This window comes from Dipodomys merriami, unplaced genomic scaffold (assembly GCF_024711535.1).
Source record: "Dipodomys merriami isolate MVZ:Mamm:240054 unplaced genomic scaffold, mDipMer1.0.p SCAF_44, whole genome shotgun sequence".
Lineage (NCBI taxonomy): Eukaryota > Metazoa > Chordata > Mammalia > Rodentia > Heteromyidae > Dipodomys > Dipodomys merriami.
Window position 1 is genome coordinate 894491 of NW_027206002.1, and position 13226 is coordinate 907716.

Sequence of the window (13226 nt, forward strand, 5' to 3'; positions counted from 1 at the left end):
TCTGGGAAAATAAACCTCCTTGAACCGTGACTGAGGTTTCCTCAAATCTAGAGAGAGAGAGAGAAGTGGTATGGAGTCCTTTCCTGCAATCTGTATTTCTTCAGTGTTTATTCAGGTGTTGTGTATGTCCTCTTGTGAATTTTTACTTCCAATCCTTTCTCATAGATCTTTTTTTTTTTTTTTTCTTTTTTCGGTCATGGGGCTTGAACTCTGGGCCTGGGCGCTGTCCCTCAGCTCTTCAGCTCAAGGCTAGCGCTCTACCACTCGAGCCACAGCCCCACTTCTGGTTTTCTGGTGGTTCATTGGAGATAAGAGTCTCATGGACTTTCCTGCCCAGGCTGGCTTTGAACTGTGATACCTAGATCTCAGCCTCCTGAGTAGCTAGACTCAGGAGCCACTGGCGCCTGGCTGAAACTCCACACTTCTTGAAGCCACCCCCACCCACATTTAAGATGCAGTGGTGGAAAAGTCCTTGCTTCTCCCCCACACCCATAGACTTTCTCTGGACCCGCCCTGATGGTCGGCCTGGCCTATAGGATGACTGGCAGCCAAAGAAGCCCTTAGGCACAGAGGCAGATAGAAAGAGCCGTGAACACAGCACCCCTCACCGCTGTCCACATTGGTCACCCATGATCCACCAATACCCCTGCCCATAGCACCACCCAACATGTCATGCCCTGGATCATTGGCTCCCCGGGAGCTCCACCCCCCGCCCCCAGGGCTGCAGCCATCAGAGCACCCTTTGGCTGAGCCTCCCAATAGGGGTGTGTAGAATGGAGGAGTGCGCAGAGCTGCTAACCCGAGATGTGTCCGTTCCTGGTTCAAGGTGCAGTCCTGCTCACCCAGCCCCTGCTCATCTCTTCTGCACGTAGATCCCAACTGGGCCTAAGTGTGGTGGATCATGGAAACCTTGGGAAAGGACTTGTTGAAACAAGGTCTCTGCAGCCCAGGGTCCCAGTCCTGAGATGAGGGAGAACCAGAGTCACTGGTCCCCAAGAGCCATAGCCTACTGTGTCTAGAGCCCACTTTCACTGATACCTTCCAAACCTTTCCCTCTCTCAAGTCTCTTTTTTTGGGGGAGGGTGGGTGCTTAAACTCAGGACTTGGACACTGAGCTTTAGAACTCAATGTTAGTGCTCTACCCTTTGAACCACAGCTCCACTTCTGGCTTTTGGTGCTTAATTGGACATAAAAGTCTCACAGACTCTCCTGCCCCAGGCTGACTTCAAATTGCGATCCTCAGCTCTCAGCCTCCTGAGTAGCTAGGATGACAGGCTGAGCCACCAGCATCTGGCTTCTCCCTCAAGTCTTTACCTCAAAGGCCTTGGAAACAAGACTTGAACATGGTTCTCTCCTCCTCACCCAACTGCCCCCTCCTACCCAGAATTCCTGTGGATGTTTCTGCCAACTACGAACTCCTAGAGTGCCTTTCTGCGCAGGTCTGCATTCCCATGCTTCTAATGAATAGCATTTAAGCCTCTCTGTCTTGTTTCACGTCCAGTTACATCAGACAGTTCACCTTTCAAATCCCTCAACGCCTCAAGCTCAAAAGAACTTGCTTTCTTCTTCATTCAGGAAACTCCTACTCACCCTTCAAAACCCAGCTTTATTATCCCCTCCTCTAGAGCAAATCCTTAGGCCTTCCATTTCCATTCACTTGCCTTCTGCCCCATCTCATTCCTGCCCAATGCTTAGGGAACAATCTGTTTTCTCTATGGTCAGAAGCTACTCAAGAGTTATATATGTCTTGGGGCTGGGAAGGTGGCTCAGTGGTAGAGCGCTTGCCTTGCATGCATGAGGCCCTGGGTTTGATTCCTCAGCACCACATAAGCAAAAAGAAAAAAGCCGGAAGTGGCACTGTGGCTCAAGTGGTAGAGCGCTAGCCTTGAGCTGAAGAGCTGAGGGACAGCGCCCAGGCCCAGAGTTCAGGCCCCACGACCGGACCCCCCCCCAAAAAAAGAGTTATATATGTTTTGCCCAAACCTTCCAAGTAGGCACTGGCATGTGCAAAGGCCCTGGGGCTGGCACACACATACATGCACGTGCACGCGCGCACACACACACACACACACACACACACACACACACACACACACACATTCCCCAGAGATCAACTGCCTCCATCCTCATTCATTCAACAACTTACACCAGTAGAACATTTTATTTATTCATTTGTCGTAGGGTGTGAACTCTGGGCCTGGGCGCTGTCCCTCAGCTCTTTAGCTCAAGGCTAGCACTCTACCACTTGAGCCACAGCCCACTTCTGGTTTTCTGCTGGTTTATTGGAGATAAGAGTCTCATGGACTTTCCTGCCCAGGCTGGCTTTGAACTGCGATCATCAGATCTCAGCCTTCTGAGTAGGTAGGTTTACAAGTGTGAGCCACTAGCGGCTGGCACCAGTAGAACATTTTAAACAAGCATAAAAATAAATACAGACTATAAGCAGGGGGATGATGGAACTAACAGAGGACATTACAATAGAGGAAGGATTGCTTCATAAGAAGAATCTGGGAAGAGCTCCCAGATCAGTTGGTTTTTTTCAAGCAGAGACCTCGGGCAGAGATGGAGCATCTGCTGGGGAAATTGTATTCCAGGCAGAGGGAACAGAAAACGCAAAGGTGGCTGGGCACTGGTGGCTCACCCCTATAATCCTAGCTACTCAGGAGGCTGAACTCCAAGGATAACAACTGGAAGCCAGTCTGGCATAAAAGTCCAAGAGACTCTTATCTCCAATTCACCACCACAAAGCCAAAAATCAGGTGTGACTCAAGTGGTAGGGCACTAGTCTTGATCAAAAAAGCTAAAGGGGGCTGGGAAGGTGGCTCAGTGGTAGAGTGCTTGCCTTGCATGCATGAGGCCCTGGGTTTGATTCCTCAGTACCACATAAACAGAAAAAGCTAGAAGTGGTTCTGTGGTTCAAGTGGTAGAGTGCTAGTCTTGAGCTGAAGAGCTGAAGGACAGTACCCAGGCCCAGAGTTTAGGCCCCATGACAGACAAAAACAAAACAAAACAAAATTAAAAAAAAAACAGCTAAAGGACAGGGCTGGGAATGTGGTTTAGTGGTAGAGTGCTTGCCTAGCATGCATGAAGCCCTAGGTTCCATTCCTCAGTACCACATACACAGAAAAAGCCAGAAGTAGCGTTGTAGGTCAAGTGGTAGAGTGCTAGCCTTGAACAAAAAGAAGCTTAGGGACAGTGCCCAGGCCCTGAGTTCAATCCCCAAGACTGGCAGAAAAAAAAAGCAAAGGATCTAAATAGGACAGAAGGCAGAAGTATACACTTGCTGTGTTCCAAGAACAGGGAGAAATGACTGGTGTGGTGCATGGGAGGTGAGAAGATAGAAAATGGGTGGGTGAAAGAAGAGTCCTTTTGACCCTGTTACCCTTGGTAAAGACATTGGCTTTTACCCTGAGTTGGAAAGTCAGAAGCCTGGCATAACCTGGATTTATGTTTTAACCAGGATCACTCTTATTGCTATATTGAGGATGGACAGGAAGGGGGCAAAGGTAGGGACAGAGAGACCAGTCAGCAGCATGATTGCAATCATCCCTAACTAATTCCTCTCCAGTCCACTTCCCTAGGTCTCTGGAGCGCTGGTGTCAGTCCAGGCCTTTGCTATCTTCCACCCAGGAAGTGGAGCAGCCTGACTTCCTTGTCTCCTGACAGCCCCTGTCCTTTCTCTGCATAATGGCAAATTTGGGTTGTTTTTGTTTGTTTGTTTGTTTGTCTTGGGGGGTTGTTTTGTTTTTCCAGTCCTAGGGCTTGAACTCAATGCCTAGGCACTGTCATTAGCTTTCCACTCGAGGCTAGTGCTCTACTATTTGAGCCATACCTCCAGTCCAGATTTGTGGTCATTCATGGGAGTTAAGAGTCTCATGGACAGAGCTTAGTGGTAGAGTGCTTGCCTAGCATACATGGAGCCCGGGGTTTGATTCCTCCATACCACATACACCAAAAAAGCCAGAAGTAGTTCTGTGGCTCAAGCGATAGAGTGCTAGCCTTGAACAAAAGAGGCTCATGGATAGTGCCCAGGCCCTGAGTTCAAGCCCCAGGACTTGCCAAAAAAAAAAAAAGCCTCTTGGACTTTCTTTCAGGCTCTGGTTTTGAACCCAATACTCAGATCTCAGTCTCCTGAGCACAACAAAGATTATAGGTATGAGTCACTGGCACCCAGCTTGCAAAAGGGAATTTTTTTTAAACACCATTCTTCATTGCTCCTATATTCAAGTCTCCAGGGCTCCTTGTGGCTCTTAGCACAATGTCAAACCTCTGATCTCTGCACCTCAAGTCCTAGGAGAGCTGCCCGCTGCTCAGATCCTGCCTGGGACGCCCATAACCCACTCCTGCGGTTCTGTCTGTTCAAGTTCATGGCCAGAACTTTGCCAGCTTTCCTTGGCCTGCAGATGAAGATAGAATACAAACAGTCTTCCCTGATGACTCCTGCTTTCTCCTTAGGAAATAAAGAAGAGCCCAGGGGCTGCTTCATGCCAACCTCTTCTTTCTTGGCTAAAGACTCAGGCCCTTGGGGGATAGATGGGTTCATAGTGGAGTGGGGGAAGTGGGGATGCTCCAATCTACATTGTGATGCTCAGAAACCTGAGTTATGTTTTCTGAGTGTCCCTCGGGCTCATTACTAGGTCCCCCATCCAGTTCTCTGTACCCCAAAGCTGTCCTGGAAATCACATTGGTATGCAGGTGACAGCTTCTTGCCCTTGTGACCCGGCCAATCTCTGACTCACTCTTTACAACTCTTCAGTAACTTCCTGGCTAATCATTTGCTCACAGATTAATTTTTTGAGCCCTATTCCTCAGCCTCTGTGAAGAGAGGCTGAACGTGGAAAAAAGGTTTAAGGGGCCCGGCACTCATGGCTCATACCTGTCATCCTAGCTACTCAGGAGGCTGAGATCTGAGGATCATGATCCAAAGCCTGGGCAGGAAAGTCTGTGAGACTCTTATTTCCAATTAAGCACTAAGAAGTCAATAATTCTAAGTAATTAATAATAATTCAATAATTATTATTTACTAATGATTCACTAGTGATTTGAGTGGTAAAGTCTAGCCCTTGAGCAAAAAAGCTCAGGGACAGCACCCAGACCTGAATTCAAGCCCCAGGATTGGCACAAAAACAAACAATGAACAAACAAACAAAGCCGGTACTGGTTTCTCACGCCTGTAATCCTAGCTACTCAGGAGGCTGAGATCTGAGGATCATGGTGTGCAAAGCCAGCCTGGGCAGGAGAGTCTGGGAGACTCTTATCTTCAATAAACCACCAGAAAACCAGAAGTGGCACAGGGGCGCAAGTGGTAGAGTGCTTGCCTTGAGCTGAAGAGCACAGGGACAGCACCCAAGCCCAGAGTTCAAGCCCCATGACCGACAAAAACAAAAAACACCTCATCTTTGCTAGTGTCTTTTTCTTTTTTTTGGTTGGTCTTGGGGCTTAACTCTGGGCCTGGGCACTGTCCCTGAGCTCTTCAGCTCAAGGCTAGCACTCTACCACTTGAGCCATAGCACCCACTTCTGGCTCTTTCTGTTTGTGTGGTGCTGAGGAATTGAACCCTCACACATGCAAGCCAAGCACTCTACCACCTTGCCACCTTCCCAGCCCTGCTAGTGTCTGATCTAGACGCATTTGTGGTTGGATGGCAGAAGCTAGAAGTCCCAGGAGAGATTGTCAGAGACCTCATTGGTTCCTATAGGGTTGGGGTTGGCCTTCAGCTATGCACATGCAGAGAACCCAGTAATGAGGCCAGAGAGAGGACCTGCGTCCCCAGTCATATTGGGTGACCCAGTCTCAGAGACTGAGGCACCTCTCCCTAAGCCCCCCATATCAACTTCTCCACCGAGACGTGCAGCCATGGATGACAGCCACTCGGCTGCTCTCCAGGGCTTTCCTGGCCCAGGCAATACCTTCATGGAAGCTGGAGCCAGGCCAGACTCTCAGGAAGGGAAATACATTGGGTAATCACCAGAATGGAGCTCATGTGTCTCAGAGCTTCTCTAAGCTTCAGTGAACTGATACTACTCTTCTTTAGTCCTCAGATCAGCCTGAAAGGAAGCACATTTGTCCCTGTTTTATGAAAGGAACAAAGAAAAGCAGACAAACTTGCCAAGGTCTCACACTCCCTAACAAATCCAATCTGGCAAAGGCAACCAGGCACGTACCTATCTTCCCTAGAGAGTACTCCCTGACCTACCGATGGCCTAGTGACCCTGACCTGGCTACTTCAGGCAGGTGCTGACCTGTCTCTTGTTTGGCAAGATCACCAGAACAGCCAAGAAAACTCAGACTCATCCATCATTAAGGTTTAGGCCTGGGCCCAAAACCTTATGCCTGAGGCACTGAGTGATAGAAGATAGGGTGAGTCAAGGTGATCTTTTATGTTAGTTTACTTTGGGTTGTTGTAAGAAAATACCTGATCTAATCCACTTAAAAGAGGAAAGGTTTATTTTGGCCCACAGATTCAAAGGCTATGTGATATATATTTGCTTGACTCTGTTGCTTTAGGCCTATGTCAGCACAGTACCTCATGGAAAAAAAAAAACATGTTCGGGAGGAGACCTGTTCACCTCATGGGAAGCAAAAGAAGTAGGAAGGAGCCAGACTCCCAAAATATCCCCTTCCAGGGTATGCTCCCAATGACCTAACTTCCTCTCCCCAGGCTCCACCCCCTGAAGCTTTCATCACCTTCTAATCATGTCAGGGCTGACAGCCAAGCCTTTCACGCATGGGTCTTGGGTAGGTACTAAGACTCTAAATTCTATGGCTGCTGAAAGTTTTAGGTCCCAGTGTGGCTGGTGCCCACCCAGCAGCTCATCCCCAATTCTGTCAATCTTTTTCCTGCTCGGTCTGTTGCTGGAATCAGGTCATGATACCTACGAGGTTTCTGGAGCTGCTGAGGGACAGTTTGGCATGGGTCTCTTCCATCCACCCAGGGGCTCTCTCTGATTATGAGAGTCTGCCTCATCTCCCAGAGAGAGAAAAGGGGGGCGATTTCTGATCCTCTATCTTAGGCTGTTCATCCTCAGCCAGGGTTCCATCCAATTCTCCTGCTTGCCTTTGAGGCACAGGGTCCCGCCAACCTCATTCCAGGCAGATTAAGTGTCTAGAGGAGGAGGTTACCAGGCTCTTCCTGCTTCATGTTCCTAAGCAGTAACCCAATGAGGATGGCCCAGGCTGTATCTGACCCCCGTCATATGTGATAGAGTGACAGTGTGCACATCCCACTTTTGCTCACAGCTACAGATCCTTCCAGGAATACTGCTGCCTCCTCCTACCATTGATGTGGCCGCTAGCTTCTGTGGGTATCACAAGCCCTTTCTGCTCCCTGGCGTCTCTGATGCAGAAGCATAGGATACCTTGAGAATCCACTCCATGCTCACACACATAAAGTGTGGGAGAGTTAATACTTTAACCCATGGGGGATAGAACTCTCTGGATAAATATTTTCTACATCTCAATTTTTTTTTTTTTTTTGCCAGTCCTGGCTTGAACTCTGGGGCTGGGAGCTGTCCTTGAGCATCTTTTGCTCAAGGCTAGCACTCTATCACTTGAGCCACAGCACCACTTCTGACTCTTTTGGTTATTTAGGGGACAATAAGTGATTCAGGCTTTCCTGCCTGGACTGGCTTTGAGCTGGGATCCTCAGATCTCAGCCTCCTGAGTAGCTAGGATTGTAGGTGTGAGCCACCACTGCCCAGCTATACTCTTCTTCTCTTTCACTCCCTTTAAAAAAAAATTTTTTTTTTGGTCAGTCATTGGTCTTAACTCTGGGCTTGAACGCTGTCCCTCAGCTCTTCAACTCAAGGCTAGTGCTCTACCACTTGAGCCACAGTGCTGCTTCCAATTTTCTGGTGGTTAGTTGGAGATAAGAGTCCCACAGATGTTACTGCCCAGGCTGGCTTTGAACTGTGATCCTCAGATCTCAACCTCCTGAGTAGCTAGGATTATAGGCATGAACCTCAGTGCCTGACTAAAAATATATTGTTTAATTCCTTCCTCTCCACTTCCTAAAGCAATTTCAACAGTTTCATTGTTCTGTATTCATGTGTGCAAATAAAGTGCTTTGACCTTATTCACCCTCTCCAGTTTCTGTCTTGAGCAGAAGAAGCCAAACGAGAGCCAGAGGCACTGAGTTCAAGCTCCAGTTCCAGCACTTTTGTTGTTGTTGTTAAGGAAGCCAGGTATCGGTGGCTCAGCATTATAATCTCAGCTACTCAGGAGGCTGAGATCTGAGGATCAGAGTTCAAAGCCAGCCCAGGCAGGGAAAGTCTGTGAGACTCTTATCTCTAATTAACTACCACATATAAACAAAATAAAGCTGGAAGAAGAGCTAGGACTCAAGTGGTAGCCTTGAACAAAACAGGCTCAGGGATACCACCTAGGCACTGAGTTCAAGCTCCAGGATCAGTACCAAAAAAAAAAAAAAGATATAGTGGACAGAAAAAAGAAAGATAATAATTATCACATAGAAAATAGTATTTCCAGCTGAGCGCTGGTGACTCATGGCCTGTCATCCTAGCTACTCAAGAGGCTGAGATCTGAGGATCGTGGTTCAAAGCCAGCCTGAGCAGGAAAGTCTAGGAGACTTTTTTTTTTTTTTAGTCCTGTTGTGGGCCTGAACTCTGGGCCTGGGTGCTGTCCCCCAGCTCTTCAGCTCAAGGCTAGTGCTCTACCACTTGAGCCACAGCACCACTTCCAGCTTTTTTTCTTTTTGCTTATGTGGTGCTGAGGAATCGAACCCAGGGCCTCATGCATGCAAGGCAAGTGCTCTACCACTGAGCCACCTTCCCAGCCCTTCTAGGAGACTCTTCTCTCCAATTAACCACTGTAAAACAGGAAGTAGCACTGTGGCTCAATGTGGTAGAGCACTAGCCTTGAGCAAAATAGCTCAGGGATGCTGAGCACCAGTGGCTCGGGCCTGTAATCCTAGCTACACCGGAGGCTGAGATCTGAGGATCAAAGGTCAAAGCCAGCCCAGGCAGGAAAGTCTGTGAGACTCTGATCTCCAATAAACCACTAGAAAACCCAAAGTGGCACTGTAGCTCAAGCTAGCCTTGAGCTGAAGAGTGCAGAGACAGCTTGCAAGCCCAGAGTTCAAGCTCCACAACTGACCAAAAAAAAAAAAAAGAGCTCAGGGGCAGTGCCCAGGCCCCACGTTCAAGCCCTGCAACCAACACCACCAAAAACAAAAATCTAAATGTCCTAAATTTAACGGCAAAAGCTACAGGGTGGGTAGCTGTGTTTGATGGTTTTTCATCACTGTAACAAAACTCTCAAGATAATTTATAAAAACTGGCTCCCAGTTTTCCAATAAACCCATGATTTAGGGGCCTGCATCAAGACAGCATCTTGTGGCAGGACGTGCAGCTGAGCAAACCTGTTTACATCAGGAGATGGAGCAAAAGAGAAAGAAAAAAGGGCAGAGGTGTCATTACTCTCTTCAAGGGCACATGTGCCATGACCTAAAGCCCTCCCACTAGGCTCCACCTTCTAAAGGTTCTACCATCTCCCGAGAAGGCCACGCTGAGGATAAAAGCCTTTTAACATATGGGCCTGAGACAGTTTTAATTTCCAAACTATAAATAGAAAGTGTGTCTGGCTCATGATGGCTCATGTCTATAATCCTAACTACTCAGGAGGCTGAGATCTGAGGGTCATGGTTCAAAGTCAGCCCAGGCAGAAAAATTCAGTAGACCCTTATCTCCAATTAACCAACAAAACAAGCTAGAAGTAGAGGTGTGGCTCAAGTGGTAGATTATCAGCCTTGAGCAAAAAATGCTCAGAGACAGTGCCAGGGCCCCAAGTTTAAGCTACAGTACTGTCACACTGTCAGTCGTATACATATGAGAGAGAGAGAGAGAGAGACAGAGAGAGAGAGAGACAGAGAGAGAGAGAGAGAGCATGCAAAGCAGCAAGGAAGCAAAGAAGCAAGGAGGGAAGGGAGAGAGAGAAAGATAGAGAGAAAGAAAAAAAGAAAGCAAAAGAAGGAAAGCAAAGAAAGAAAGAAGGAAAGAAAGGAAGGAAAGAAGGAAGTAGAGAGAGAGAAGAAAAGAAGGAGGGAAAGTAAAAGAAAGGGAGGAAGGGGAGAGAGGGAGGAAAGAAAGAAGAAAGAAAGAAACAAAGAAAGAAAGAAGAGAAAGAAAGGAAGGCAGGAGAGAGGGAGGGAAGGAAGGAAGAAAAAGAAAGGAAAGAGAAAGAAAGAAAGAAAAGAGAAAGGAAGGCAGGAGAGAGGGAGGGAAGGAAGAAAAAGAAAGGAAAGAGAGAGAGAGAAAGAAAGGAGAGAAAGAAGGAGAAGGAAGAAAGAAAAGAAGAAAGGAAGGGAGAGAGGAAAGGAGGGAGGGAAGGAGGAAGGGAGGAAAGAAAGAAGGGCAAGAAAGGAACAGAAAGAGAAAAGAAAAAAGAAGAAAGAGCAAGAGTAAGAGATATGGAAAGTTAGTGAGCAGCTGCAGGAGAAACTAAGGAAACTGTGGAAACACTGACTGATCCCAGTGAACCTCCAGCCTGCCTTGTTTACGTATAAACTTTCTGGGCTTGAATCCCACTTCATGCTGAACTGTCCCATGCTAGAGCTCCCTCACCTTACCTACTGTCTATGACCGTCAAAGTTGAGTGCTTTACTTTCCAAAAGTTAAAAATAAAGGGCTGGAAAGTTGGCTCAGTGGTAGAGCGCTTGCCTTGCATGCATGAGGCCCTGGGTTTGATTCCTCAGCACCACATAAGCAGAAAAAAAAAAAAGCCAGAAGTGGCGCTGTGGCTCAAGTGGTAGAGTGCTAGCCTTGAGCTGAAGAGCTGAGGAACAGCGTTCAGGCCCCATGACCAGACCAAAAAGATAATAAAATAATACTCTTCTCTCTAGGTCTGACAGATTATCTCCAATCACTACTTTTCGTCCTGCTGCTGGTAGTTTAGGAAATTTATCCAAGCATTTAGTCTTTCTTCACTAGCCTACCATCTAAAACAGCTCAATGAACCCTTTATTTCCAAGATCCCTGGGTTACTAGAGTTTTGCTTTAAAGACCAGAATGGAAGCCCCTGATATGTCCATCTTTTGGAATAATTGGTTAACACCCACTCTAGGTGGAATTGCAGCATTTAGCACCAACACCAAAAACCATCCTTCTCATTGTCATTTAATAAGAATGCCTATGAGCTGGAGGCAGGCGGCTCAGGTCTGTAATCCCAGCTACTCAAAAGAGGCCGAGACCTGAGGATCAAGATTCGAAGGTAGCCCTGAGCAGGAAAGTCCAGGAGACTCTGATCTCCAATTAAGAAGCAAAAAGCTGGAAGTGGAAGTATGGCTCAAGTGCTAGAAAGCCAGCCTTAAGGGAAAAAACAAAAACAAACAAAAACAAAAAAAACTAAGGGATTGGGAAGGTGGCTTAGTGGTAGAGTGCTTGCCTAGCATGCATGAAGCCCTGAGTTCGATTCCTCAGTACCACATACATAGAAAAAGCCAGAAGTGGTGCTGTGGCTCAAATGGTAGAGCACTAGCCTTGAGCACAGAGAGGCTCAGGGACAGAGACCAGGCCCAACTTTAAGCCCCAGGACTGGCAAAAAAAAAAAAAAAAAAAAAAGCTAAACAAGAGCATGAGGCTCTAAGTTCAAGCTCCAGTTCCAGAATGGATAAATAAATAAATAAACAAACAAATAAATAAATTCCGATGGTTTGAATGTCTTCTCCAAAACCCAAGTCAATTCATTTGCCACTGGGTTGGTAACAAAAGGTGTCACCTTTAGGAGATGCTAGGGTCTCCAGGAATGGATTAATACCATACTGTTATGGTGAAAGTAAATTCGTCCTCTTCAGCGACGCTTTGTTATCTAAGTGTGGAAAGCAGTCTCTCATGCGTCTATGTGAGGCCCCTCTGCAAGATGTAGCAAGAGAGCCTTTATCAGCCAGGTATGATGGTACACACCTGTAATCCCAGCACTCAGGAATCTATGGCAGGAGGATCGTGGGTTCCTGACTTTGTGGACAGCCTAGACTACACAGCATGACTTTGGCGGAAAAAAAAAAAAAAAAAAAAAAGCAAGCCGGTGTCAGTGGCTCACGCCTGTAATCCTACCTATTCAGGAGGCTGAGATCTGAGGATCACACTTCATAGCCAGCCCGAGCAGGAAAGTCTGTAAGACTCTTATCTTCAATAAACCTCCAGAAAACTAGAAGTGGTGCTGTGGCTTGAGTGCTCACCTTGAGTTCAGATGAAGTGCTGAGGGACAGTGCCCAGACCCAGAGTTCAAGCCCCATGACCGACAAAAGAAAAAGAAAAAAAGAAAGAAAAAGAAAGTAACATGAACTCCTATAACCACTGTTGTTGCCAATCTTATTTTATCTCTATCCCCATTTCCTAGAATTTCATGTTAATTTTATTACTTTTAATTAATAGTGTGTGTGTGTGTGTGTGTGTGTGTGTGTGTGTGTGTGTGTGTGTGTGTGTGTGCGTGTGCATGCATGCATGTGTCCTAGTACTGGGGCTTGAACACAAGGCCTTGTGCTCTTGCTTTGCTTTTCTGGTGCTCTACCACTGGAGCCACACCTGGTTTTTTGCTGGTTCATTGGAGGAGTCTTTTGGACTTTTTTGCGCAGGATGGCCTTGAATCACGATCCTCAAATCTCAGCCTCCTGAGTAGCTAGGATTATAGGCATGAGCCACTGGTGCCTGGCTCCATGTTGTTATTTGTGAAGCTAGGAATCCAGAGGCCTGCAGCATACTAAGTTATTCCTGTAAAGACAGGTTGTTGTGCCCTAGCTCTGGACCATACTACTCTCTGGTTCATCTATTCAGTGCCTCTGAAGGCTCCCAGGTTTTTTGTTTTGTTTTTGTTTTTTGCTTTGTTTTGGTTTGGTTTTTTTGTTCTGTGGGGTTTTTTGTTTTGTTTTGTTTTGTTTTTGCCAGTCCTGGGGCTTGAACTCAGGGCCTGAGCCCTATCCCTGGACTTCTTTTTGCTCAAGGATAGCACTCTACCACTTGAGCCACAGCGCCACTTCTGGCATTTTCTGTTTATGTGGTACTGAGGAATCGAACCCAGGGCTTCATGCATGCTAGGCAAGCAGTCTACCACTAAGCCACATTCCCAGCCCCAAGGCTCCCAGTTTTGAGTGAAGGTGTACAGTGTGTCCACCTATATAGTACTTGCTTCCCTGCCAGTCAGTCCATAAAACCCAGCAGAGTCCATGATACTAGATCTGTTCATGGTGAACAAGAACTCTGCCTAAAGTCCTT